This window comes from Ambystoma mexicanum, chromosome 4q (genome assembly GCF_040938575.1).
Source record: "Ambystoma mexicanum isolate Mex_15411 chromosome 4q, UKY_AmexF1_1, whole genome shotgun sequence".
NCBI lineage: Eukaryota > Metazoa > Chordata > Amphibia > Caudata > Ambystomatidae > Ambystoma > Ambystoma mexicanum.
In genome coordinates this window covers 528,415,700-528,429,607 of record NC_090928.1, presented here as the reverse complement: position 1 = coordinate 528,429,607, position 13,908 = coordinate 528,415,700, and the positions used below count along the sequence as shown (strand labels likewise).

Here is a 13,908-nt window from a genome sequence, read left to right as displayed (position 1 = left end):
ACTATAAAATAAAGTGGAGAAAACACAAATAGGACTTTTTTCCACACAGGTTTAATCGGCTATTTCCTGATATTCTTCAATGCGTTCTGATATTGACTGGTAATTGTGTTTGATACTTTCTTAGACTATTTCTGCCTCTGGCTGATGTGTATTTTCTTTCCAAACTCCACCAGAGCCTATGATTACACAGCATCCTATCTGTGGAAAACGGCAGTGCAGGGATAGGGAAGAAAACTATAGGCATCCATAGGACCCCGGCTAGCTCAGTCGGTAGAGCATGAGACTCTTAATCTCAGGGTCGTGGGTTCGAGCCCCACGTTGGGCGAAAACAACTAAAATTTTAGTGCTTTTTGACCAAAAAAATAGAAATTGAAAGTCTCTTTACAATATTTGCAATATTTTCATTGTTAACATGCAATATATGAATGCATGTCTGGATGATGTGTAATGGGGCAATACCACACCTTAATGTATTCACTGTAAAAGAAAAAGTATGTATCATTTTACTATAAAATAAAGTGGAGAAAACACAAATAAGACTTTTTTCCACACATGTTTAATCGGCTATTTCCTGATATTCTTCAATGCGTTCTGATATTGACTGGTAATTGTGTTTGATACTTTCTTAGACTATTTCTGCCTCTGGCTGATGTGTATTTTCTTTCCAAACTCCACCAGAGCCTATGATTACACAGCATCCTATCTGTGGAAAGCGGCAGTGCAGGGATAGGGAAGAAAACTATAGGCATCCAAAGGAGCCCGGCTAGCTCAGTCGGTAGAGCATGAGACTCTTAATCTCAGGGTCGTGGGTTTGAGCCCCACGTTGGGCGAAAACAACTAAAATTGTAGTGCTTTTTGACCAAAAAAATAGAAATTGAAAGTCTCTTTGCAATATTTTCATTGTTAACATGCAATATATGAATGCATGTCTGGATGATGTGTAATGGGGCAATACCATACCTTAATGTATTCACTGTAAAAGAAAAAGTATGCATCATCTTACTATAAAATAAATTGGAGAAAACACAAATAAGACTTTTTTCCACACAGGTTTAATCGGCTATTTCCTGATATTCTTCAAAGCGTTCTGATATTGACTGGTAATTGTGTTTGATACTTTCTTAGACTATTTCTGCCTCTGGCTGATGTGTATTTTCTTTCCAAACTCCACCAGAGTACATCCTATCTGTGGAAAACGGCAGTGCAGGGATAGGGAAGAAATCTATAAGCATCCAAAGAAGCCCGGCTAGCTCAGTTGGTAGAGCATGAGACTCTTAATCTCAGGGTCGTGGGTTCGAGCCCCACGTTGGGCGAAAACAACTAAAATTTTAGTGCTTTTTGACCAAAAAAATAGAAATTGAAAGTCTCTTTACAATATTTGCAATATTTTCATTGTTAACATGCAATATATGAATGCATGTCTGGATGATGTGTAATGGGGCAATACCACACCTTAATGTATTCACTGTAAAAGAAAAAGTATGTATCATCTTACTATAAAATAAAGTGGAGAAAACACAAATAGGACTTTTTTCCACACAGGTTTAATCGGCTATTTCCTGATATTCTTCAATGCGTTCTGATATTGACTGGTAATTGTGTTTGATACTTTCTTAGACTATTTCTGCCTCTGGCTGATGTGTATTTTCTTTCCAAACTCCACCAGAGCCTATGATTACACAGCATCCTATCTGTGGAAAACGGCAGTGCAGGGATAGGGAAGAAAACTATAGGCATCCAAAGGAGCCCGGCTAGCTCAGTCGGTAGAGCATGATACTCTTAATCTCAGGGTCGTGGGTTCGAGCCCACGTTGGGCGAACACAACTAAAATTGTAATGCTTTTTGACCAAAAAAATACATCCTATCTGTGGAAAACGGCAGTGCAGGGATAGGGAAGAAAACTATAGGCATCCAAAGGAGCCTGGCTAGCTCAGTCGGTAGAGCATGAGACTCTTAATCTCAGGCTCGTGGGTTTGAGCCCCATGTTGGGCGAAAACAACTAAAATTTTAGTGCTTTTTGACCAGAAAAATAGAAATTGAAAGTCTCTTTACAATATTTGCAATATTTTGATTGTTAACATGCAATATATGAATGCATGTCTGGATGATGTGTAATGGGGCAATACCACACCTTAATGTATTCACTGTAAAAGAAAAAGTATGTATCATCTTACTATAAAATAAAGTGGAGAAAACACAAATAAGACTTTTTTCCACACAGGTTTAATCGGCTATTTCCTGATATTCTTCAATGCGTTCTGATATTGACTGGTAATTGTGTTTGATACTTTCTTAGACTATTTCTGCCTCTGGCTGATGTGTATTTTCTTTCCAAACTCCACCAGAGCCTATGATTACACAGCATCCTATCTGTGGAAAGCGGCAGTGCAGGGATAGGGAAGAAAACTATAGGCATCCAAAGGAGCCTGGCTAGATCAGTCGGTAGAGCATGAGACTCTTAATCTCAGGGTCATGGGTTTGAGCCCCACGTTGGGCGATAACAACTAAAATTGTAGTGCTTTTTGACCAAAAAAATAGAAATTGAAAGTCTTTTTGCAATATTTTCATTGTTAACATGCAATATATGAATGCATGTCTGGATGATGTGTAATGGGGCAATACCACACCTTAATGTATTCACTGTAAAAGAAAAAGTATGCATCATCTTACTATAAAATAAAGTGGAGAAAACACAAATAAGACTTTTTTTCACACAGGTTTAATCGGCTATTTCCTGATATTCTTCAATGCGTTCTGATATTGACTGGTAATTGTGTTTGATACTTTCTTAGACTATTTCTGCCTCTGGCTGATGTGTATTTTCTTTCCAAACTCCAACAGAGCCTATGATTACACAGCATCCTATCTGTGGAAAGCGGCAGTGCAGGGATAGGGAAGAAAACTATAGGCATCCAAAGGAGCCCGGCTAGCTCAGTCGGTAGAGCATGAGACTCTTAATCTCAGGGTCATGGGATTGAGCCCCATGTTGGGCGATAACAACTAAAATTGTAATGCTTTTTGACCAAAAAAATAGAAATTGAAAGTCTCTTTGCAATATTTTCATTGTTAACATGCAATATATGAATGCATGTCTGGATGATGTGTAATGGGGCAATACCATACCTTAATGTATTCACTGTAAAAGAAAAAGTATGCATCATCTTACTATAAAATAAAGTGGAGAAAACACAAATAAGGCTTTTTTTCACACAGGTTTAATCGGCTATTTCCTGATATTCTTCAATGCGTTCTGATATTGACTGGTAATTGTGTTTGATACTTTCTTAGACTATTTCTGCCTCTGGCTGATGTGTATTTTCTTTCCAAACTCCACCAGAGTACATCCTATCTGTGGAAAACGGCAGTGCAGGGATAGGGAAGAAAACTATAAGCATCCAAAGAAGCCCGGCTAGCTCAGTCGGTAGAGCATGATACTCTTAATCTCAGGGTCGTGGGTTCGAGCCCACGTTGGGCGAACACAACTAAAATTGTAATGCTTTTTGACCAAAAAAATACATCCTATCTGTGGAAAACGGCAGTGCAGGGATAGGGAAGAAAACTATAGGCATCCAAAGGAGCCTGGCTAGCTCAGTCGGTAGAGCATGAGACTCTTAATCTCAGGCTCGTGGGTTTGAGCCCCATGTTGGGCGAAAACAACTAAAATTTTAGTGCTTTTTGACCAAAAAAATAGAAATTGAAAGTCTCTTTACAATATTTGCAATATTTTGATTGTTAACATGCAATATATGAATGCATGTCTGGATGATGTGTAATGGGGCAATACCACACCTTAATGTATTCACTGTAAAAGAAAAAGTATGTATCATCTTACTATAAAATAAAGTGGAGAAAACACAATTAAGACTTTTTTCCACACAGGTTTAATCGGCTATTTCCTGATATTCTTCAATGCGTTCTGATATTGACTGGTAATTGTGTTTGATACTTTCTTAGACTATTTCTGCCTCTGGCTGATGTGTATTTTCTTTCCAAACTCCACCAGAGCCTATGATTACACAGCATCCTATCTGTGGAAAGCGGCAGTGCAGGGATAGGGAAGAAAACTATAGGCATCCAAAGGAGCCCGGCTAGCTCAGTCGGTCGAGCATGAGACTCTTAATCTCAGGGTCGTGGGTTTGAGCCCCACGTTGGGCGAAAACAACTAAAATTGTATTGCTTTTTGACCAAAAAAATAGAAATTGAAAGTCTCTTTGCAATATTTTCATTGTTAACATGCAATATATGAATGCATGTCTGGATGATGTGTAATGGGGCAATACCATACCTTAATGTATTCACTGTAAAAGAAAAAGTATGCATCATCTTACTATAAAATAAATTGGAGAAAACACAAATAAGACTTTTTTCCACACAGGTTTAATCGGCTATTTCCTGATATTCTTCAAAGCGTTCTGATATTGACTGGTAATTGTGTTTGATACTTTCTTAGACTATTTCTGCCTCTGGCTGATGTGTATTTTCTTTCCAAACTCCACCAGAGTACATCCTATCTGTGGAAAACGGGAGTGCAGGGATAGGGAAGAAAACTATAAGCATCCAAAGAAGCCCGGCTAGCTCAGTCGGTAGATCGTGAGACTCTTAATCTCAGGGTCGTGGGTTCGAGCCCCACGTTGGGCGAAAACAACTAAAATTATAGTACTTTTTGACCAAAAAAATAGAAATTGAAAGTCTCTTTACAATATTTGCAATATTTTCATTGTTAACATGCAATATATGAATGCATGTCTGGATGATGTGTAATGGGGCAATACCACACCTTAATGTATTCACTGTAAAAGAAAAAGTATGTATCATCTTACTATAAAATAAAGTGGAGAAAACACAAATAGGACTTTTTTCCACACAGGTTTAATCGGCTATTTCCTGATATTCTTCAATGCGTTCTGATATTGACTGGTAATTGTGTTTGATACTTTCTTAGACTATTTCTGCCTCTGGCTGATGTGTATTTTCTTTCCAAACTCCACCAGAGCCTATGATTACACAGCATCCTATCTGTGGAAAGCGGCAGTGCAGGGATAGGGAAGAAAACTATAGGCATCCAAAGGAGCCCGGCTAGCTCAGTCGGTAGAGCATGAGACTCTTAATCTCAGGGTTGTGGGTTTGAGCCCCACGTTGGGCGAAAACAACTAAAATTGTAGTGCTTTTTGACCAAAAAAATAGAAATTGAAAGTCTCTTTGCAATATTTTCATTGTTAACATGCAATATATGAATGCATGTCTGGATGATGTGTAATGGGGCAATACCATACCTTAATGTATTCACTGTAAAAGAAAAAGTATGCATCATCTTACTATAAAATAAAGTGGAGAAAACACAAATAAGACTTTTTTCCACACAGGTTTAATCGGCTATTTCCTGATATTCTTCAATGCGTTCTGATATTGACTGGTAATTGTGTTTGATACTTTCTTAGACTATTTCTGCCTCTGGCTGATGTGTATTTTCTTTCCAAACTCCACCAGAGTACATCCTATCTGTGGAAAACGGCAGTGCAGGGATAGGGAAGAAAACTATAGGCATCCAAAGGAGCCTGGCTAGCTCAGTCGGTAGAGCATGAGACTCTTAATCTCAGGGTCGTGGGTTTGAGCCCCACGTTGGGCGAAAACAACTAAAATTTTAGTGCTTTTTGACCAAAAAAATAGAAATTGAAAGTCTCTTTACAATATTTGCAATATTATCATTGTTAACATGCAATATATGAATGCATGTCTGGATGATGTGTAATGGGGCACTACCACACCTTAATGTATTCACTGTAAAAGAAAAATTATGTATCATCTTACTATAAAATAAAGTGGAGAAAACACAAATAGGACTTTTTTCCACACAGGTTTAATCTGCTATTTCCTGATATTCTTCAATGCGTTCTGATATTGACTGGTAATTGTGTTTGATACTTTCTTAGACTATTTCTGCCTCTGGCTGATGTGTATTTTCTTTCCAAACTCCACCAGAGCCTATGATTACACAGCATCCTATCTGTGGAAAGCGGCAGTGCAGGGATAGGGAAGAAAACTATAGGCATCCCAAGGAGCCTGGCTAGCTCAGTCGGTAGAGCATGAGACTCTTAATCTCAGGGTCGTGGGTGCGAGCCCCACGTTGGGAGAAACAACTATAATTTTAATGCTTTTTGACCAAAAAAATAGAAATTGAAAGTCTCTTTACAATATTTGCAATATTTTTATTGTTAACATGAAATATATGAATGCATGTCTGGATGATGTGTAATGGGGCAATACCACACCTTAATGTATTCACTGTAAAAGAAAAAGTATGTATCATCTTACTATAAAATAAAGTGGAGAAAACACAAATAGGACTTTTTTCCACACAGGTTTAATCGGCTATTTCCTGATATTCTTCAATGCGTTCTGATATTGACTGGTAATTGTGTTTGATACTTTCTTAGACTATTTCTGCCTCTGGCTGATGTGTATTTTCTTTCCAAACTCCACCAGAGCCTATGATTACACAGCATCCTATCTGTGGAAAACGGCAGTGCAGGGATAGGGAAGAAAACTATAGGCATCCATAGGAGCCCGGCTAGCTCAGTCGGTAGAGCATGAGACTCTTAATCTCAGGGTCGTGGGTTTGAGCCCCACGTTGGGCGAAAACAACTAAAATTGTAGTGCTTTTTGACCAAAAAAATAGATATTGAAAGTCTCTTTGCAATATTTTCATTGTTAACATGCAATATATGAATGCATGTCTGGATGATGTGTAATGGGGCAATACCATACCTTAATGTATTCACTGTAAAAGAAAAAATATGCATCATCTTACTATAAAATAAATTGGAGAAAACACAAATAAGACTTTTTTCCACACAGGTTTAATTGGCTATTTCCTGATATTCTTCAAAGCGATCTGATATTGACTGGTAATTGTGTTTGATACTTTCTTAGACTATTTCTGCCTCTGGCTGATGTGTATTTTCTTTCCAAACTCCACCAGAGTACATCCTATCTGTGGAAAACGGCAGTGCAGGGATAGGGAAGAAAACTATAGGCATCCAAAGGAGCCTGGCTAGCTCAGTCAGTAGAGCATGAGACTCTTAATCTCAGGGTCGTGGGTTTGAGCCCCACGTTGGGCGAAAACAACTAAAATTTTAGTGCTTTTTGACCAATAAAATAGAAATTGAAAGTCTCTTTACAATATTTGCAATATTTTGATTGTTAACATGCAATATATGAATGCATGTCTGGATGATGTGTAATGGGGCAAGACCACACCTTAATGTATTCACTGTAAAAGAAAAAGTATGTATCATCTTACTATAAAATAAAGTGGAGAAAACACAAATAAGACTTTTTTCCACACAGGTTTAATCGGCTATTTCCTGATATTCTTCAATGCGTTCTGATATTGACTGGTAATTGTGTTTGATACTTTCTTAGACTATTTCTGCCTCTGGCTGATGTGTATTTTCTTTCCAAACTCCACCAGAGCCTATGATTACACAGCATCCTATCTGTGGAAAGCGGCAGTGCAGGGATAGGGAAGAAAACTATAGGCATCCAAAGGAGCCCGGCTAGCTCAGTCGATAGAGCATGAGACTCTTAATCTCAGGGTCGTGGGTTTGAGCCCCACGTTGGGCGAAAACAACTAAAATTGTTGTGCTTTTTGACCAAAAAAATAGAAATTGAAAGTCTCTTTGCAATATTTTCATTGTTAACATGCAATATATGAATGCATGTCTGGATGATGTGTAATGGGGCAATACCATACCTTAATGTATTCACTGTAAAAGAAAAAGTATGCATCATCTTACTATAAAATAAAGTGGAGAAAACACAAATAAGACTTTTTTCCACACAGGTTTAATCGGCTATTTCCTGATATTCTTCAATGCGTTCTGATATTGACTGGTAATTGTGTTTGATACTTTCTTAGACTATTTCTGCCTCTGGCTGATGTGTATTTTCTTTCCAAACTCCACCAGAGTACATCCTATCTGTGGAAAACGGCAGTGCAGGGATAGGGAAGAAAACTATAAGCATCCAAAGAAGCCCGGCTAGCTCAGTCGGTAGAGCATGAGACTCTTAATCTCAGGGTCGTGGGTTCGAGCCCCACGTTGGGCGAAAACAACTAAAATTTTAGTGCTTTTTGACCAAAAAAATAGAAATTGAAAGTCTCTTTACAATATTTGCAATATTTTCATTGTTAACATGCAATATATGAATGCATGTCTGGATGATGTGTAATGGGGCAATACCACACCTTAATGTATTCACTGTAAAAGAAAAAGTATGTATCATCTTACTATAAAATAAAGTGGAGAAAACACAAATAGGACTTTTTTCCACACAGGTTTAATCGGCTATTTCCTGATATTCTTCAATGCGTTCTGATATTGACTGGTAATTGTGTTTGATACTTTCTTAGACTATTTCTGCCTCTGGCTGATGTGTATTTTCTTTCCAAATAAGACTTTTTTCCACACAGGTTTAATCGGCTATTTCCTGATATTCTTCAAAGCGTTCTGATATTGACTGGTAATTGTGTTTGATACTTTCTTAGACTATTTCTGCCTCTGGCTGATGTGTATTTTCTTTCCAAACTCCACCAGAGTACATCCTATCTGTGGAAAACGGCAGTGCAGGGATAGGGAAGAAAACTATAAGCATCCAAAGAAGCCCGGCTAGCTCAGTCGGTAGAGCGTGAGACTCTTAATCTCAGGGTCGTGGGTTCGAGCCCCACGTTGGGTGAAAATAACTAAAATTTTAGTGCTTTTTGACCAAAAAAATAGAAATTGAAAGTCTCTTTACAATGTTTGCAATATTTTCATTGTTAACATGCAATATATGAATGCATGTCTGGATGATGTGTAATGGGGCAATACCACACCTTAATGTATTCACTGTAAAAGAAAAAGTATGTATCATCTTACTATAAAATAAAGTGGAGAAAACACAAATAGGACTTTTTTCCACACAGGTTTAATCGGCTATTTCCTGATATTCTTCAATGCGTTCTGATATTGACTGGTAATTGTGTTTGATACTTTCTTAGACTATTTCTGCCTCTGGCTGATGTGTATTTTCTTTCCAAACTCCACCAGAGCCTATGATTACACAGCATCCTATCTGTGGAAAGCGGCAGTGCAGGGATAGGGAAGAAAACTATAGGCATCCAAAGGAGCCCGGCTAGCTCAGTCGGTAGAGCATGAGACTCTTAATCTCAGGGTTGTGGGTTTGAGCCCCACGTTGGGCGAAAACAACTAAAATTGTAGTGCTTTTTGACCAAAAAAATAGAAATTGAAAGTCTCTTTGCAATATTTTCATTGTTAACATGCAATATATGAATGCATGTCTGGATGATGTGTAATGGGGCAATACCATACCTTAATGTATTCACTGTAAAAGAAAAAGTATGCATCATCTTACTATAAAATAAAGTGGAGAAAATATAAATAAGACTTTTTTCCACACAGGTTTAATCAGCTATTTCCTGATATTCTTCAATGCGTTCTGATATTGACTGGTAATTGTGTTTGATACTTTCTTAGACTATTTCTGCCTCTGGCTGATGTGTATTTTCTTTCCAAACTCCACCAGAGTACATCCTATCTGTGGAAAACGGCAGTGCAGGGATAGGGAAGAAAACTATAAGCATCCAAAGAAGCCCGGCTAGCTCAGTCGGTAGAGCATGAGACTCTTAATCTCAGGGTTGTGGGTTCGAGCCTCACGTTGGGCGAAAACAACTAAAATTTTAGTGCTTTTTGACCAAAAAAATAGAAATTGAAAGTCTCTTTACAATATTTGCAATATTATCATTGTTAACATGCAATATATGAATGCATGTCTGGATGATGTGTAATGGGGCAATACCACACCTTAATGTATTCACTGTAAAAGAAAAATGATGTATCATCTTACTATAAAATAAAGTGGAGAAAACACAAATAGGACTTTTTTCCACACAGGTTTAATCGGCTATTTCCTGATATTCTTCAATGCGTTCTGATATTGACTGGTAATTGTGTTTGATACTTTCTTAGACTATTTCTGCCTCTGGCTGATGTGTATTTTCTTTCCAAACTCCACCAGAGCCTATGATTACACAGCATCCTATCTGTGGAAAACGGCAGTGCAGGGATAGGGAAGAAAACTATAGGCATCCAAAGGAGCCCGGCTAGCTCAGTCGGTAGAGCATGATACTCTTAATCTCAGGGTCGTGGGTTCGAGCCCACGTTGGGCGAACACAACTAAAATTGTAATGCTTTTTGACCAAAAAAATACATCCTATCTGTGGAAAACGGCAGTCCAGGGATAGGGAAGAAAACTATAGGTATCCAAAGGAGCCTGGCTAGCTCAGTCGGTAGAGCACGAGACTCTTAATCTCAGGGTCGTGGGTTCGAGCCCCACGTTGGGTGAAAGCAACTAAAATTATAGTGCTTTTTGACCAAAAAAATACATCCTATCTGTGGAAAACGGCAGTGCAGGGATAGGGAAGAAAACTATAGGCATCCAAAGGAGCCTGGCTAGCTCAGTCGGTAGAGCATGAGACTCTTAATCTCAGGGTCGTGGGTTTGAGCCCCACGTTGGGCGAAAACAACTAAAATTTTAGTGCTTTTTGACCAAAAAAATAGAAATTGAAAGTCTCTTTACAATATTTGCAATATTTTGATTGTTAACATGCAATATATGAATGCATGTCTGGATGATGTGTAATGGGGCAATACCACACCTTAATGTATTCACTGTAAAAGAAAAAGTATGTATCATCTTACTATAAAATAAAGTGGAGAAAACACAAATAGGACTTTTTTCCACACAGGTTTAATCGGCTATTTCCTGATATTCTTCAATGCGTTCTGATATTGACTGGTAATTGTGTTTGATACTTTCTTAGACTATTTCTGCCTCTGGCTGATGTGTATTTTCTTTCCAAACTCCACCAGAGCCTATGATTACACAGCATCCTATCTGTGGAAAGCGGCAGTGCAGGGATAGGGAAGAAAACTATAGGCATCCAAAGGAGCCTGGCTAGCTCAGTCGGTAGAGCATGAGACTCTTAACCTCAGGGTCGTGGGTTTGAGCCCCACGTTGGGTGAAAACAACTAAAATTATAGTGCTTTTTGACCAAAAAAATACATCCTATCTGTGGAAAACGGCAGTGCAGGGATAGGGAAGAAAACTATAGGCATCCAAAGGAGCCTGGCTAGCTCAGTCGGTAGAGCATGAGACTCTTAATCTCAGGGTCGTGGGTTTGAGCCCCACGTTGGGCGAAAACAACTAAAATTTTAGTGCTTTTTGACCAAAAAAATAGAAATTGAAAGTCTCTTTACAATATTTGCAATATTATCATTGTTAACATGCAATATATGAATGCATGTCTGGATGATGTGTAATGGGGCAATACCACGCCTTAATGTATTCACTGTAAAAGAAAAATTATGTATCATCTTACTATAAAATAAAGTGGAGAAAACACAAATAGGACTTTTTTCCACACAGGTTTAATCGGCTATTTCCTGATATTCTTCAATGCGTTCTGATATTGACTGGTAATTGTGTTTGATACTTTCTTAGACTATTTCTGCCTCTGGCTGATGTGTATTTTCTTTCCAAACTCCACCAGAGCCTATGATTACACAGCATCCTATCTGTGGAAAACGGCAGTGCAGGGATAGGGAAGAAAACTATAGGCATCCAAAGGAGCCCGGCTAGCTCAGTCGGTAGAGCGTGATACTCTTAATCTCAGGGTCGTGGGTTCGAGCCCACGTTGGGCGAACACAACTAAAATTGTAATGCTTTTTGACCAAAAAAATACATCCTATCTGTGGAAAACGGCAGTGCAGGGATAGGGAAGAAAACTATAGGCATCCAAAGGAGCCTGGCTAGCTAAGTCGGTAGAGCATGAGACTCTTAATCTCAGGGTCGTGGGTTCGAGCCCCACGTTGGGTGAAAACAACTAAAATTATAGTGCTTTTTGACCAAAAAAATACATCCTATCTGTGGAAAACGGCAGTGCAGGGATAGGGAAGAAAACTATAGGCATCCAAAGGAGCCTGGCTAGCTCAGTCGGTAGAGCATGAGACTCTTAATCTCAGGGTCGTGGGTTTGAGCCCCACGTTGGGCGAAAACAACTAAAATTTTAGTGCTTTTTGACCAAAAAAATAGAAATTGAAAGTCTCTTTACAATATTTGCAATATTTTGATTGTTAACATGCAATATATGAATGCATGTCTGGATGATGTGTAATGGGGCAATACCACACCTTAATGTATTCACTGTAAAAGAAAAAGTATGTATCATCTTACTATAAAATAAAGTGGAGAAAACACAAATAAGACTTTTTTCCACACAGGTTTAATCGGCTATTTCCTGATATTCTTCAATGCGTTCTGATATTGACTGGTAATTGTGTTTGATACTTTCTTAGACTATTTCTGCCTCTGGCTGATGTGTATTTTCTTTCCAAACTCCACCAGAGCCTATGATTACACAGCATCCTATCTGTGGAAAGCGGCAGTGCAGGGATAGGGAAGAAAACTATAGGCATCCAAAGGAGCCCGGCTAGCTCAGTCGGTAGAGCATGAGACTCTTAATCTCAGGGTCGTGGGTTTGAGCCCCACGTTGGGCGATAACAACTAAAATTGTAGTGCTTTTTGACCAAAAAAATATAAATTGAAAGTCTCTTTGCAATATTTTCATTGTTAACATGCAATATATGAATGCATGTCTGGATGATGTGTAATGGGGCAATACCATACCTTAATGTATTCACTGTAAAAGAAAAAGTATGCATCATCTTACTATAAAATAAAGTGGAGAAAACACAAATAAGACTTTTTTTCACACAGGTTTAATCGGCTATTTCCTGATATTCTTCAATGCGTTCTGATATTGACTGGTAATTGTGTTTGATACTTTCTTAGACTATTTCTGCCTCTGGCTGATGTGTATTTTCTTTCCAAACTCCACCAGAGTACATCCTATCTGTGGAAAACGGCAGTGCAGGGATAGGGAAGAAAACTATAAGCATCCAAAGAAGCCCGGCTAGCTCAGTCGGTAGAGCATGAGACTCTTAATCTCAGGGTCGTGGGTTCGAGCCCCACGTTGGGCGAAAACAACTAAAATTTTAGTGCTTTTTGACCAAAAAAATAGAAATTGAAAGTCTCTTTACAATATTTGCAATATTTTCATTGTTAACATGCAATATATGAATGCATGTCTGGATGATGTGTAATGGGGCAATACCACACCTTAATGTATTCACTGTAAAAGAAAAAGTATGTATCATCTTACTATAAAATAAAGTGGAGAAAACACAAATAGGACTTTTTTCCACACAGGTTTAATCGGCTATTTCCTGATATTCTTCAATGCGTTCTGATATTGACTGGTAATTGTGTTTGATACTTTCTTAGACTATTTCTGCCTCTGGCTGATGTGTATTTTCTTTCCAAACTCCACCAGAGCCTATGATTACACAGCATCCTATCTGTGGAAAACGGCAGTGCAGGGATAGGGAACAAAACTATAGGCATCCAAAGGAGCCCGGCTAGCTCAGTCGGTAGAGCATGATACTCTTAATCTCAGGGTCGTGGGTTCGAGCCCACGTTGGGCGAACACAACTAAAATTGTAATGCTTTTTGACCAAAAAAATACATCCTATCTGTGGAAAACGGCAGTGCAGGGATAGGGAAGAAAACTATAGGCATCCAAAGGAGCCTGGCTAGCTCAGTCGGTAGAGCATGAGACTCTTAATCTCAGGGTTGTGGGTGCGAGCCCCACGTTGGGCAAAAACAACTAAAATTTTAATGCTTTTTGACCAAAAAAATAGAAATTGAAAGTCTCTTTACAATATTTGCAATATTTTGATTGTTAACATGCAATATATGAATGCATGTCTGGATGATGTGTAATGGGGCAAT

General features: G+C 38.5%; 3 non-coding genes across 3 annotated transcripts; all 3 read left to right on the top strand.

Moving 5' to 3' along the window:
- Nucleotides 1–1,240: 1,240 nt before the first annotated feature.
- TRNAK-CUU (transfer RNA lysine (anticodon CUU)) lies at nt 1,241–1,313 on the top strand. The gene has a single exon. It is a non-coding gene; the product is annotated as a tRNA-Lys (tRNA).
- A 6,720-nt stretch (nt 1,314–8,033) lies between these two features.
- On the top strand, nt 8,034–8,106 carry TRNAK-CUU (transfer RNA lysine (anticodon CUU)). Its single transcript has one exon. It is a non-coding gene; the product is annotated as a tRNA-Lys (tRNA).
- A 4,918-nt stretch (nt 8,107–13,024) lies between these two features.
- TRNAK-CUU (transfer RNA lysine (anticodon CUU)) lies at nt 13,025–13,097 on the top strand. The gene has a single exon. It is a non-coding gene; the product is annotated as a tRNA-Lys (tRNA).
- Nucleotides 13,098–13,908: the final 811 nt, after the last annotated feature.